This window comes from Triturus cristatus, chromosome 4_2 (assembly GCF_964204655.1).
Source record: "Triturus cristatus chromosome 4_2, aTriCri1.1, whole genome shotgun sequence".
Taxonomy (NCBI): Eukaryota; Metazoa; Chordata; class Amphibia; order Caudata; family Salamandridae; genus Triturus; species Triturus cristatus.
In genome coordinates, this window is record NC_140586.1 from 264954893 (window position 1) to 264969798 (window position 14906).

The 14906-nt window shown below is 45.5% G+C and overlaps 1 protein-coding gene across 2 annotated transcripts in view; it reads left to right on the forward strand.

Annotated features, from left to right (window-relative positions):
• Positions 1–14906, forward strand: part of ABCA4 (ATP binding cassette subfamily A member 4) — a 1118748-nt gene that overhangs the window by 414425 nt on the left and 689417 nt on the right. The window lies entirely within an intron of this gene.

The window sequence follows — 14906 nt, forward strand, 5'->3', positions numbered from 1 at the left end:
CCAATAGCTACAGTATAACCAATCTCATCTAAGACACACCGCGCACAATCCAAAAAACACACTTTTAGGTACAAATCCGAACAAAAACAACTCAAACATGCAACTATCTTGTTATTATGGTACCCAACAGCGCATGCCTCCACCAGCTGTTTAACACACTAACATCCCGCCAGGTAATGGGCATGCACGCTAAACCACATCTCTCTGGTGTTACACAAACTCATTCACACTACTGATAACATCTCCACAAATCGAATCAAACTCCAATCTGAAAAACACACAACCTCCCACCAATTCAGAGTAATCCCTGGACCACTAAAAACGCTGTGATGCTAAAGTGAATTTCAGATTGCGCGCTATACAAGTACCAAATCACAACAACGGGGCCCCACTGAACCACGAGGTTTCCATATTTTGACACAGATACATGCTAGAAGTGACTTGCAGCTAGAGATATCAAAGGAACCTGATGAAAAACAAATGTTATCTTTGCAATGAAAAAACTTTTGACACTCAGGTCTATAGCGACACACGGCAGCTATGCACGATGCCTGAAATCTCTTAGTTAAAGTCTGAATATATATTTGTCTTTCAACAATGTGTCATCAACAATAAATTAGACATAATAAGACTTCGACTTTGCCACTAAATTCTGGATAATCATTTTACAAGGGAGTGCTTGTGGTTGTGGGGGGGGGGGAGGGGCGGGGGTCCTAAGAATAATAACAATGGCGATAAGATTTCTTGTTAAATTAAAACAATGAAGTACTGTGTAAAGACCATGTTCATATATGCATTGTGAGGTGGGTTGCAAGTTGTGCAAATAACTGTCTCATGACTAATGGATGCCATGACAAAGTAGCAGACCACACCACGCCGAGTCATCTGATTTAACCAGATGGAGGCAGCCTGCTTTCAAAAACCAGATCCGTATTTATGGGTATAGGTTAGTCCTAAATGTTGTCAAAATCCAGTGTTGAATTCTCGCCATGCCACTGGATTCAAGCTGTCCTGGCTGATGAGGGGTGATACTCTGGAACCGGTCCCAGGATGCTTGTATTCCGGTCCAGGGAGGTCCTGGTCTGGCAGTTCAGGCTGGACTGTTCCCATGAGGAACAGAGTCAAGACTGATTTGCATATGGCTGGGTCCAAACTGGGGTGGGGTGGGGTGGTGAGAAGCTAAAAAACTATGGGGCAGATCTACAAGAAAGTACCGCAGGGCGGCAACTCAAGCCCTTTGGCTGCGCCACACTGCGGCACTTTCAGAGCACAGGAATGTGACATATCTACAATGATATGTCGCATTCCTGTGTTCTCCCCCGGGCTGGCGCTCTAAAGCTGCCATGCGCTGGGACAGGCACCCTTGCACCATGGTGCAAGGATGCCTGCTCCATGGGGAGATTGTTTTTGTGCAGGAAGGGGCACCTTCCTGCTCAAAAATAATCACTACAGGCATTTTCCTTTTTCAATGCGTGCTGTAGAATGCAGCACGCATTGAAAGAGGAACAAGCATTTACAATGCAATGGTCTCGGCAATATTATAGGTAGAGCTATTGGTATTGCTCATTATTTTTTTATTATTTTTCTATCCCTAAATAAATGGCATTCTCATTTCTATTGGCATTAGCATTTTTTTTGCATATGTGATACCTATTGCATTAGCAGAGAGAGAGTGAGATAGTGAGATAGAGAGAGAGCGTGAGGTATTGAAATAGAGAGTGAGGTAGTGAGAGAGAGTGAGGTAGATAGAGAGTGAGGTAGTGAGGGAGAGGGATGTTGTGAGGTAGTGATATATAAGCATAGAGTGATGTTGTGATGTAGTGAGATAGAGAGAGAGGTACATGCACCAGAGTGAGACAGAAATAGATAACACTCTGTCACGGCAGCGCTCTGAAGAAGTCACGAGCGAGAGAATACGCCTTCAGGCGTTTTACTTCAGCGACCAGCAAATGAATGAGCAAAGCTGCTCCATACTGGAAAGCACATACACACCCTGTGATTGTGGGCAAATCACTAATCTCTCCTTGCTTATCAAAAATGAGTGTCTCCTTGTGTAGTGTAACTGGTGCTCATGTTAAGCGCTCCCTATGCCTTCGGGTCGAGTTTTTGCTATAGAAAACTGCTAGAAATAAAAAACAAATCTGGATCTGTAGAAATTATAGCTAACTAAACGTCCCAGGAGGGGAAGGAGGCTGCCCAATCAGCCTATTCGGAGGAGTTGGACGTTTTGAGCTACTGTAACTACCTCATGCAGTTCAAGCATCTCAAAGCCCAGACTTGGAGAAGTGTGGGGATTTGGCAGCCAGGCCACTGCTTCTCTTGGCCCTTTTTGAACAGGGTAGCTCATGCTGGGCAGAAAGTAGGTGGGGGCGAGCTCTCGGCCACGTGTTCAGCAAACATGACCTTGAATGTATATTTGAACCAGTCAGTCATACCATTAGTCTGGGGAGGAACACTAGTGCAGTGAGGATTAGTGACCTGATAGGCATACCAGTGGGTGTGCATAAGGTGGCTGTGAAAAGGAGGGCTTCAGTTGAGTCACCGCTGCAGCCCCCTCTGGTAATCATAGCCTACGCATCATTGGCTGTAATGCATCTGTAAAAGAGTGCAGGCGACTGCCCCATAGGACCTGAGAGCAGAACTGACTATGCTCAGGAAGGATCCATTATTTCTAGAGGATCGAAATTCGAGGGCTGGTGCCCGTCAAATAAAAGATCATAACGAAAACCAATACCCAAGAAAGCCTCTGCTTGTCAGCCCAAACTGCCTAAAGCAATGCAGGGAGGTAAAATATTACAAGCATTTGCAATGCAATAGGCCTCGCATTTACAGGAGTTTGAGCTATTGACATGGCAAATAACAATCCCTTTTATTTTTGTTTTTAAAATATAAATAAATGGCATTGTCATTTACAATGCCAATAGCTTAAACTTGCGTAAATGCGAGACCTATTGCATTGCAAATGCTTGTTTTTTATGTCACTGATTCTTTATTTGCTTGAAATATTTCCCACTCCTGCATGTGGACATAGGTATGTCAGCTTGTTTGTAAAGATGTTTTTGCACTGCACCTTTTTGTAATGTGCCATACCCAGGGCCGCTAGAATTATGCGGCAGGGGAGGGCCAAATTATGCAGCAGGGTGAGTAATTTTTTTTTCTCCAAGAAAGGGCAAATTATGCGGCGTAATAATGCAGCACATTTTGTGAGTGTTATTTAAATATTTTGTCATGTTTACACTTAACACTGTCTGGGCATTGGTTGCACCTCCTTGATACCAGTTTAGAAGCCAAATATAGCAATAAGCAACAGAAACGTGGCAAGCAGTATGTGTTGCAATGTTTTTTTGTAACTTTTGAACCAGAAACTCTTTTTTTTCAGCAATCTTCAGATTAGGTAGCAAATGATCGATTATGTGGTAAATAAGTCAAGCCCATAGTTATGCGGGAACGTCCACGGCGTCGAAATGTCATAATTTCAGTGGTCCTGGGTATAGATGGGCCACGGTGATGGTTTATTTAATGCCTAGGCAGGCTTTACACACACAGGTGCATGTAAAGTAAAAGCAAACCCTCTTTCTCTCCTAATAAGCCATCTCTCAGTGCATACTAACATTGTCCATTACAGGAAGCGAGGTTTATTCTCAGAGGATACTCAGTGCGTGTACTAACAGCATGGCCCTCTGTGCTGCAGACAGACGCTGCTGTCGACATGTTGCTGTTTTATTTTCCGGAATCGCAGAGCCTGATTTAGAGGGCACCATTGATTCTTGAAACAATCATCGGTGGTGGGTCGGGGTGATTGTTATTAAGGGACCCAGAGTCATTGCAGTCCTCAGTTGATCAGAGCTATCTGAGGGCGCTCTCCAGAAGGACTGATATCTACATAAAGCCATGTCACGGGGCCCAAGGATCCGCGGTCACCACCAGGGGCCCAACACAGTTCAAGAGGCTCAGGCAGCCCCAGGTTCTCCATCGTCTCAGTGGCCAGTGGAGCAGGACTGGCGTTTCTGTGTAATACAGATAAGAGTTCGACTGAGCTTAGCTTCCGGTCACCGTTCTACACGTACACGGCCAGAGTACGAGTCACATTACAAGTCACTATCAAGATTCCAAATATCCCAGCCTGCATATGATCGACTTCCAGTTCAGTGTGCAATAAACGTATATATAACATATTAACATGTGTTCATAAAGCGCGCAGGAGGCATCCATGACGGATGAAATATGTTTGGGTATATATATTTATACACACATACATACATTCATTAATTACTGAGGTACAAACGACGAATTTGGGCTCATCACCGCAGTACAGCAAACGTGACACCAGAAAGACCCTGTTTTGCGGCCTCTCCACTACCATTGTTGAGGGAGGATAGGGGGGCATCTCTTGAGTCGTGAGCCCTCCCCATATTTGATACGATAACAAATAACATTACACTCTGTGCATAGACGTGTGCCTGTACCTGTGTGTCTGCATCTGTATGTGTGTGCGTGTGTCTGTAGGTAACAGTGTTAGTACGTGTGTGTGCATGCATGTGGGTGTGTACGTGTCTGTGCATGTCTGTGTGCGTCTGTCTTGTGTATATGTGTGTGTGTGCATGGATGTGTGTGTACGAGTCTGTGCATGTCTGTATGCATGTGCGTCTGTGTCTTGTGTACGTGTGTATATGTGTGTGTGTACGTGTCTGTGCATGTCTGTATGTGTCTGTGTCTTGTGTACGTGTGTGTATGTGTGTGTGTGTGTGTGCGTGCATGTGTGTGTACGTGTGTGCATGTCTGTATGTGTCTTGTGTACGTGTGTATATGTGTGTGTGTGTGCATGCATGTGTCTGTAGGTGTCTACAGAGAGTGACGGCGAGACAGAGAGACATGTAAACACAGAAGTGCTGAGTATGTCTGCGTGCCTGCGCAAACATCGAAAGGTGTAGATTACAGTCTGATAACACAGCGGGGTGTTTCCCTCTGAAGCCCGGGGTGCTTGTAAACGATTGCAGATCCTCTCGAACGAAAGATGAAGGCGAACGAAAGATGAAGGCAAAACACGTCAGCCATTATGCACCTTTTGTTATGATTAGAACATGTTAACGTGTCCGTGAGATTGATGCAAAGGCTAGCGCCATTCCTTCGAATGACAGAAGTAACGTAGGTGCCTTGTGTATTTCTTTTAAGGTTGAAGTGACCCCCACATTAAACTTTAATCCTCGTGGTTTCACGCAGCGCCAGGGTGCAGTACTACGATTTTCAAAATATAGCTTTAGGAGAAATGCTATTGGGCCACCGCGGTGATTTAAAGAGACGCTTAAGAATGTACGTTACGGGCTACTACGTCCATGACGAAATCTGTACTGAACAAGCGCGGTACTGCAAAGGCAGCCCCATGATTATTTTCGCATCGCGCAAAAGTGAAAGCGCGATGCGAAAGTAAACACACTGCTGACTTTGCTAAAGCCGAATGGAAAGACAAGAGCAAGACGATCATCAGGGGCAGACGAGACGAACAAACAGGCAAAATGCCTTACCTATACGCACAACAGCAAGAAGATCCTCACGGCCAGAGGATAGTGAAAAAATGGCGGATGGAAGCTTCGAAACTTTTTCGGATTCGGGGGCGTGTTCCTGCTGTTTTAAAAGGGCGTGGCTAAAAAGTGGAAAGAACAGCAAGGAACACGCCCCCGAATCTGAAAAAGACGGAGCCTATTTGGAGGGACGGCTTTCTCCTCCAATGGCGGGCCTCCGTTTAGGAAGCCAGCCAATGGAGGAGAGGCAAAAAGAGAGGCGGGCTAAGGAGCCACTCTAGGAAACATTAAATCTCCGACTTCCGGTTCTGCCTTCGGCAGACCGGTAGTCCTCGACCTAAAAAACAAGGAGAAATGAAAACATTTCTCCTCGTTGCGCTAGGATTTATTGGTATAGGTTAGTCCTAGATGTTGTCAAAATCCAGTGTGGAATTTAAATTAGAATTACTTTTAATGTCCATGAAACAAACAAGAAAAAACGCCATGGAAGGACCCACAGGCAGTGTGAGTGGGAAGAATTAGTACCTGAATTACATTAGGAGCAGTGGACTGGCACTGATTACGTTGAATCAATCTGTGCTTTGTCCCTGCTCCATTGAAAGAATCGGAAGTGACGCTTGACCAGCACTGACCAATTAAGGAAGCTGCAAAAAAGAGAGACACTGCAGCCAACAAATTGTAAGCAATAGGATGCTCCAAGCCCTTTTTGTAAACAATAGTGTCTCCCAAGCAAGATGCATGCACCAACGCATGCTCTCGTAGGCACGACCTTCAAAAATGCCTACATGCTATCTTTTTCAAGCTTGCCCATCTGGCAGTGCCAGGGTGGCACACTGCCCGACAGGCCAGTCCAACAATGAGTAATACTACTGCCAACCATGTTCAGATTTAATATTTATTGATAGTCAAAAACCTTGGCAGTACTTGGAGATTCTAGACATAATATTTTCAATGACATGTGACATTTTTATATGTTGTTATTTCCCCAGTGCAAAATTGTACACTGTACAATTGTGCACTGGGGAAAGACAGGCAACTGCACTTTTTTTTCATTTTATTTTTATTCTCTTAAGCTAAAACAATGTTTCTCCATCAAGAAACCTTTCCTTTAAATACCCACCCAGGTCTAGAGTGTCCATTCCTCTTCTCATCCTATAAAGGGATTTTCCCCATCACTTTTCAGAAGCAAATCTCTGACCACTTCTTGGGTGGGAAAGGGTTTGTCCACTCTTCATCACATGTGTAATGTTTGCTACGGAGCAATTGTACTCAGTCGCAGCATACAATGACAGAGTAGTACATGTATTTTGGCCTGATGCATTTATGGATAGAGGCAAGGTGTAAATCATCTATTTTCAGCAGTAAACTTTTTTTATTGCTCAAAATGGCTTTGTGCTAAAAAAAAATCCTTTGTGTATTTCCAAGGACATTGATTCACAAAATTACCAGGGGTCCCTTTAAATCACCCGTTGTATTATAAAGTTGACTTCTTGTCCAACCTCAGCCTATTACCCCTCAAAATCCTAATTTGGGTTGCTGAGGAGCTAAGAACAAAATTGTGGAGCTTAACCTACAGGACGTAAATTAAGTTCTTGGACCTGTGTTTATTTTCTGTTGCTGTCTCTCCCTGCCTGGTCACTGAGACCATGGGTACCAAATGCCTAACAAGGGGTAGCAGATGCTAACCTTCATTGAGAACCATGTCTGTTGTGCATTTCACCTGCTCAGATTGTATAATGCAATTTGTGAAGTGCCTCACGTACACCCAATCTGATTGGACAAATCGCCAACTAAAAAATAATTTGCCTACTTGAATTTCAAATGGAGGAGTTTATGACTCCAAACTGGAGATCTTGAGTCTGACTCAGGAAATGCTAATTCTAGGTAGAACATTGAGTTCTACATGCTGGATCTCCTTCGCTATAAAAACAAAATCCAAGCCCGCAAGCTATGTAAGGATTGAGGCCAGGAATTATTTACTCAAACTTTGAAATTTCCTGACCTAAATCATAGAAATTCCTGTCTTCCGACCATAAAAGTCTAGCATCGTAATAACAAACAAAAAACAGGATAAGAACATGAGGAATGGCTGAATGCTGTATAGGAAGAAGACTCCAAACAAATTAATTCTGAATAATACTCCAAATTCATCTATCTGTAAGGACTCCATAACAACTTCTAGAGTATTTGTGATTCAAACATTGGATGGGAACCGCAAAGACTCCATGATATGTCCAGTAGCATGTAAGAGTGACCTAAAAAAAAGTGGCTTATGCAATACGTAGTGGAGGTCACTTGTCTGCAGATGGGAATTCCAAGTCATCTCCAGCCAACTTCTACCTCACCTCTGCGAACTCCAGAACCATGCCCCAAATCCAGGTTTACATTCTATCAACGGTTGTCTCTCAATAGTCCCCAATGAGTAGTGAGGGAGGGGTACACTGACACCACAGTAATGCTGTGCTCTGCTAGTCTCCCAACTAGGCCACAGTGCACAAAATGGAGTGAGAAGCCTCCCCAGCCACATATGGATGCCAAGGTTGCATGTTGGAACCATGCAATCATTTACTACGCCTGCTTTAATAACATGGTCTGAATCACAAATGCGTGTTTGCAACGCATTCCTTGACCATGCATGTCTGTACAATGACTTGCCTAAGAGAAAGCGCTGGAGTTGGAATAGTTTAATTTACTATTTCAATTCCAGTCTGTGCAACAGTAGGGAAAGTGTGGGACTTAAAGTTCAACATCAGTCTAACAACCAGGAGCGGCCCATGCAGGTAAGAGAGGTGGGGTGGGGGGGGACTCGACAGTCGACGATGAGGGAAAATTGGATAACTATTTAATTTTCTCTTATTGTCGTCTGTCGAGACCCTCCACCCCCCCCCCCTCCCCACGCTCTTACCTGCACGGGCCACTCCTGCCAACAACGCTTCTTCGTAACAACTTACGTGGTAAAGGAATGCGCTGTGAAGACGCATTAGTGGTTCCAACCGTGTTGTTTAGGCACAATGTGGTTCGAGATGCTTAGTAAAGGCTGTGTCCCGGATGCCAAGCCTTCTCTCCCACTTCACCAGAATAACGGGAGATCCTGGGGTTGTCCCATGTACCAGGGATAAAATTAGGCATTCAGGTTAAGCTCTGACCACTGCTCGTGGAGGAAGGGACCCTGCTATCTTCCAGAGTGGCTCCCAGTGTAAGTTGCTCCTCCACTTGCTTGAGTCTGTGGTCTTGGAGAGCCCTTCTAAGCATTGGCTCCTGGACATTGACTGGTAATTCTAGGAGTCATCCTGGGTGCGGGAGAGCATATACACCCTGCTGCTGAGTGTTTGAGGGATCAGCAATGAATAAAGGTGGGTGAGCAAGAGAGCGGTTGAGCAGTGACCAGGGCTAAGCCTATACTCCTTCTTGATTCTCAGGCCGAAAGTGAGCCAAGCTTTTTTGACGCGTATGACGCTTGCTCCTTTCATGGCAAACATACTGCATTTTAGACTTTTGCTAAAGGGTTTTGGGCCAGCCTCCTTCAGTCTTTTTGTTATTTTGCCATGGACTCCTCAGCCACTGGCTTTCTACTTTGTCATTCACAGCCCAAAGCAGTATTTTGGTGTCAATGTTTTTCTATTGGTTCGTTAGCTGTATGTTTCGGTCTCCATTCGAAATCATGAGAGACTATTTTCAGTCTATAAGCCGTCCCCTAGTTCTCTTTAACAAGGACTAACACAACAATCTGAAAAAGGATACTACAGAAAAGGACGATCTTTTCCTCTGACTTTATTAATGTTTTGTTAGCCATGTTGCAGAAATAATAGCGCTATGACGCAGTCAATGTTGTGCCAATCATAACGCACTTTTTTTTTACTTTCAGCCACGTTGCACGTCAGCTGCGCTGTGCAATGTGACCAGCAAAACATTGACAGAGCAAAAAGATCTTGCATAGGCGAGACCTATTGGCTTTGCCAAAGCTTGTTTTGGTCTGGCTTAATACCTCTTTAAAATATACCGACTGGGCTGTGACTTCGCCTTTGAGGAACATTTCTTTCTCACCTCAGGCTGTTGGCTGTTGACTGTTTGGTGCATCATTGCACATCCTGTGGAGAGTTTAGTTTACTGGAGGAAGGCCTCTTTTACAGAAATCTAAACTACTACATATTAAATTATTTATCTCATCGATGAACTGTATACAGGAAGTCGTCGTTGTTTGATGGGGTTTCAAAGCAATAGACTGTTTTAATGTGTTAGTCAGATTTAAAGTGCAAGCCAGGCCTCTTGGCTTTGTTCTTCGTGGAGAACACTTCTCAGCTCCTGGTTCAAGGCCCGTGTTTGTGATCTATAGTGATAATGTACCGAGGTTTTGTTCATTACCTATATATTTTCTCACACTCAAGGAATAAACTATTGTGTATTGGTAATCCGGTGGTATGGAGTGTTTGTGGCTCTACCTACTGTTATCGGCGGCATGTGCTGTGCCAGGGGCCCAATCGGGCTGTTACTTTATTTCATGCAACTGCAGGCGGCGGCCACAAATGACCACAAAAGGGCATCAGATTGCACCAAACGGAATTAAAAAACGTGTTGCTGGTGAAAGGGGGAGTGTCCAAGTATTGTGTAAATATTGTATATTAATTTTGTTTTACATTTTTATGTAAATAAATACGGCCGGGGTTTACGACCCCCTAATCCAAAATCTTCTCATGTTATTATCTTGATATTGATAAGGGAGGAGGGGCTCTAGGTAGTACCTGGCCATATCAATGCAGAGCCTTTGTGGACATGTTGGGGGAGGACGTAGAACAAACCCCTGCCTGACATGCGGGAGCCAGTCCCTGTTTTTGGGAGTCTAAATGCAGACAAGCGTTAATATTTCGCCGTGAATGGCTTTTATGACAGGAAAATTAGAGACTTTATTTTGGGAAGGGGTGAAAAGAAAACTCGTGTATCGTTTATCAAGTTTGGGAAGGAAACTCTGGACTTGATATCCATTCTCATAAGAGGGAGTTCCGGTCATTGCCCAAAAGAGAGAAGAGCTAAACCCATGGCAGAGATCAGAGGAACACCTGGCCATCAACCAGCTTGAGAATACATCTGATGGCTCACGACTGGAAGTAATATTTTAAACACACACAGTGGTAGAGCGCAAAGTGACGGCCCTCACCAAATGCCACCCCCCACCCCGGAAGTGCTCAACCACAAAAGATCGATGAATAGACAGTGACATATGCGCACCTCATTATTTTATAAAGGTGCCAAGCTAAGCATGGCACCCGTGAGAAGGGGGTACCTGATAGGTGGTGCACTAATACTTTGAACTCACTCCAGCCAGTGGAAGTCTTTGAATTCCGGGCCTTCTCTGTTCTCTGAGCATTGAATCCGCGCGGTGCAGGCACTGCGGGTCGCGCCAATCCTAAACAAGCTTTAAAACCATTTAAAAAGCATGTCTGCTCGAGCTAAAACATTCAGAGCCAGCAAGCATTGGCAAAGCTGATCGCTTGATACCTAATGGAGACCAACTGGGCCTGGCGTTGGCTATATTTGAACCCCTTATTTCTTACAAGTGTTGGTGAAAATATTTAAACTGATTCTCACCTGCAGGTGATCTCTCGGAACGTGATGCTTTGGAGTTTGCTATAGTATTGTGGCGACAATAATGGGATAATCTCAGCTTTACGTACTGGTGGCATCAGTCGCGGCCTGATTGGCCACCCAGAGGGTAGCCCAGGTGCACTCTTGTCCCGCTGTTCTGGCCTTTGAAGAATTCTACCATTGAAAGGTGAAATGAGGAAAAGGGGTTATTGAAGTCGCACAATACAGTCACCGCCTGCAAGCATCCTACACACATCATGGCCACATGAAATAAATCCGCGGAGAAAAACTATGCAGACAATTCGGATCTAAGGCTAATTTCTGTAGACCTCGATATTGGAGAGGATAATCTCCTCTGTGATCTTGAAAGAAGTCCTCCTGAGCCCCGCCACACCGGGAGTACCACCCCGCATGATCACTTTAGTTCTGTTCTGCAGCGTAAGCAAAGTGCCGCGGCTTCTTAAATTGGCTTAGTATGGCCTTCTCGTTGATGAGGGATAAACCCGGACAGCCCACTGACTCTGCCACACACAAGGTCAGTCCCAGTTAAGCTGCGGATTACCTTGGAGAAACACGTTCTCCAGTGTGGAGTCTCCGCTGGTCGGCCTAGCTTGCAGATGCGCGCCAAATACACAGGGCCAATAAGAGCCGAAGAGAAGAAAAAAGAATGAACCGTATTAGCACTTAAGAAGCAAACAAAAAAGAAGCCTGCTGAAATAGCCAAGTACTAGAGATTGTCATTACAGACTCCATCTGTCTGACACTGACAAAGCGGGCACTGTTTTTCTGGGCGCCACATCACACTCTGAGGACACAGTATGTCAATTTATTGTCCGCTGGTAGGAGACAAAATGCCAGACATTAAAAACCACATGCGAAGTCTGCACAACATGTGGTTTGTCTCAGAATGCAACAACATATTATTCAAAGCTCAGCAAAGGCATCATTAGGTATTTCAAGATGTCTGCCAAGGGCGGTGCAGGCCGCTGCAGCGCCTACTGATGTGCAGTAATTGTTGGTTACTGACCTTAGGTCGATGGTGAAGTGTATGGGAACAAAGAAAACTGCCTGCTCCGGTCTGCGCAGCGAGCTTCTATAACCCTCTTCATAGACTTAGAGATCTGCTGTGCTTAGGCCTGGCGATAGAACTGGAGCCTTGTGATCATTGAGGTCCCTAACTCTTTATAGTTTACACTTGAAAACGTGACTCAGGTTGCCTGACAGGGTGAGCAAATTATCTCTACTGCTGCCTTGGATGCAAATTAAATTCTAAATTAAAGATTTGCGCAACCGATAGTTCAAGGGAAACATATTACGGGTGTAGAACAGGATAGGAATCTCGCAGTGGTCACAAATTCCAATCCAGGTGAGATTTTGTTCAGCCTGCCATCCTTCCAGAGTGGACTAGACATGCTGCGACTTCGCTCAAATGTACGTGAGAGCCAATGTGGAAATGCCTTGATGACAGAATATTCTGGAAGGGTACATTATTTATTGAAACTATTTATATAGTGCTGTGTGGCTCTCGCGGGTTACTTCAGAGAGCTAGGTAGAATACAGAAAGGGGGAGCAAGAATCCAGTTAGGGATGGGAGGGTTCCTGTTCTTTATTCACTGTCCCTGGAGTTGTGGGGTTGAGTTGAAAGCCTGCAGGGACAGTTTAGTTTAAGGCATTAGGGTGTAGTTTGGTCCACGCTGAGGCGTGGTTCCTTAGTCTGTATACCTGAGCTCTCACGGACCTGTCCCTGTGTTCGTTGCCTCTGTTTGCCACGTGGCCAGCTTGTGCAAGCATCCCCGGCCTCTGGCCCTGGAAGCCTTGTGCATGAGGCGAAGGCCTTAAAACGTCATTCTTGTTAACTTTTGGGAACCAGTGAAGTCTATGTTCAGGCTTTATGTGATAACTGAGGGTCAGATGTACAAAAGAATTGTACCCACTCTGTCTGTGGGGAATTCGTGTAAGGGCCTAGGTTTCCACCGGTATCACTCTAACTATGTCTGGCCAACTCAAAAATAGGTTGTTGTCGATGGCATCGCAGACTGGGGTCTGGCAATGAACAGTGTTGTCTTTTCTTTTGTGAGACTGTGTGTGGGGGGGGAGGGGGTGTCAGGTGGGGCCTGGTCTGGGACTGACCTGTGCTCTCAGGCCCAGCTCCCTGCTCTGCTGTTTTATTGGCTGCGGACCACGACTCAGTAAACCGGGGTCAGTATTTCTGCACCCAGTAACCCCCATAATATGCCCTCTAGAAACGACATTTTTGTACAGTGTAGCAGAATGTCCCAACCTACCCCATAGATCGACCCATACACACAACCTTCTTCCAAAACCTCGCTTCCCTAGCACTCCAAAATGGATACTAGAGAAGCAATGGTGCTGTGACCCCGGTGCAAGCAACGACAATAGGACCCATTGCTCCTTGGGTAGGTAGCACAGGGGCCGCTGCACCTGCTGCTCTGATAACAACCACGCCCTTTGAAGGGGTGCATTCTCTTGTTGCCTAGCGACAGTCAGCGAAAAACAGACTGCACACACACGGAGGCCTGCACCAATGCATCCCGCAGGCCTTTTGGAAAACAACCCACGGCTGGCCTGCACCCCAAAACCTTCAAGCACTCTCAACCAAGCTTAGTTCGCTAACGACCAAAGTGCGCCATTGGCTTCAGTGATGATGCATTGTTATTAAATTCCTTAAAAGTTCAGTTGGCGATAACACAGAACAGAGAAAGTCAAACACCGCAAGATGTTTGCAATGTTTTGAGTTTAATAAAGGTTAGTTATTTTGGCAATTCAAACAATGTCAATATTGCCGCCCACCTACAGTGGATAAGCATGGGGGGAGCACCCAGAGAGAAAACGGGGAGGAGTGCAGAACGAGGAAAGAGTTTGGGAAGTGCTGTTGGCAGAATGCCCTGAAGAAATAAGAAAGACAAAATAATATAAAACCAAAAAGGAAAAGATGCAGGGAGCGAGAGCGGGTCTCCACGGGAGGGTCGTTTCCAGTAACGCTGTCGGCAAGATGGCTCCGGTGAATTACGTGTTTGCTACTGACTGGCCAGGGGCGGACTGCGAAAGAAAATAGGCCCGGGCACCGAAATAAAAAGTGTCACCTATTAGCGAATCGAGCTGCTAAAAAGGACAGATTTGCAAATCATCGCAGTTTTAAACATGTAAAGACATACTGTATAAGTGTTTTGCAAGGAACATGCATGCATTTGAGCTTGTTAGAGGCGATGATCGTGGTGATTGTAGGAAGGTGGAATCTGACTATATGGTTGCCCCCAACTTTTTGCCTGGTATTTGAATGGTTTTTGACTAGTCTGGCTGGGATCCTGCTATCCAGGACCCCAGCCTATCTGCTTCTTCTATAAACTGATGTGAGTACCCTAGGTACCTTCCAATTGGATACTGAGGACAACCTATCAGCCCCTTGTAGATGGTACCCTAGGTACCCAGGCCATGGGTCCCTCCGAGGCCTACCAGGGGCTGCAGCACTTATTGTGCCACCCCTGGGACAGCCATACCAAATGACACCACCAGACCACTACTGTAGTCTGGGTAAGGTGGTGTCACGATGGTTAGTAATGACGGACAGAGTTAGACACCACTAACCGTGTTCACAGCAGCCAGCAGGAACGATGATGTGCTGAGAGTCCTCCCAGCTCTCCGAAATGATAAGCCCCACAGTGCAATAACACGCAGCTATGGAACTCAGCACCCCGGGGAAAAAGGGAAGGGGACAAAATAAGAAATGTCACTGCCTGGGGAGCGTCTGGCCTGAGGCTGCTCTGTGCTCGGATCCTGATAGCGGGA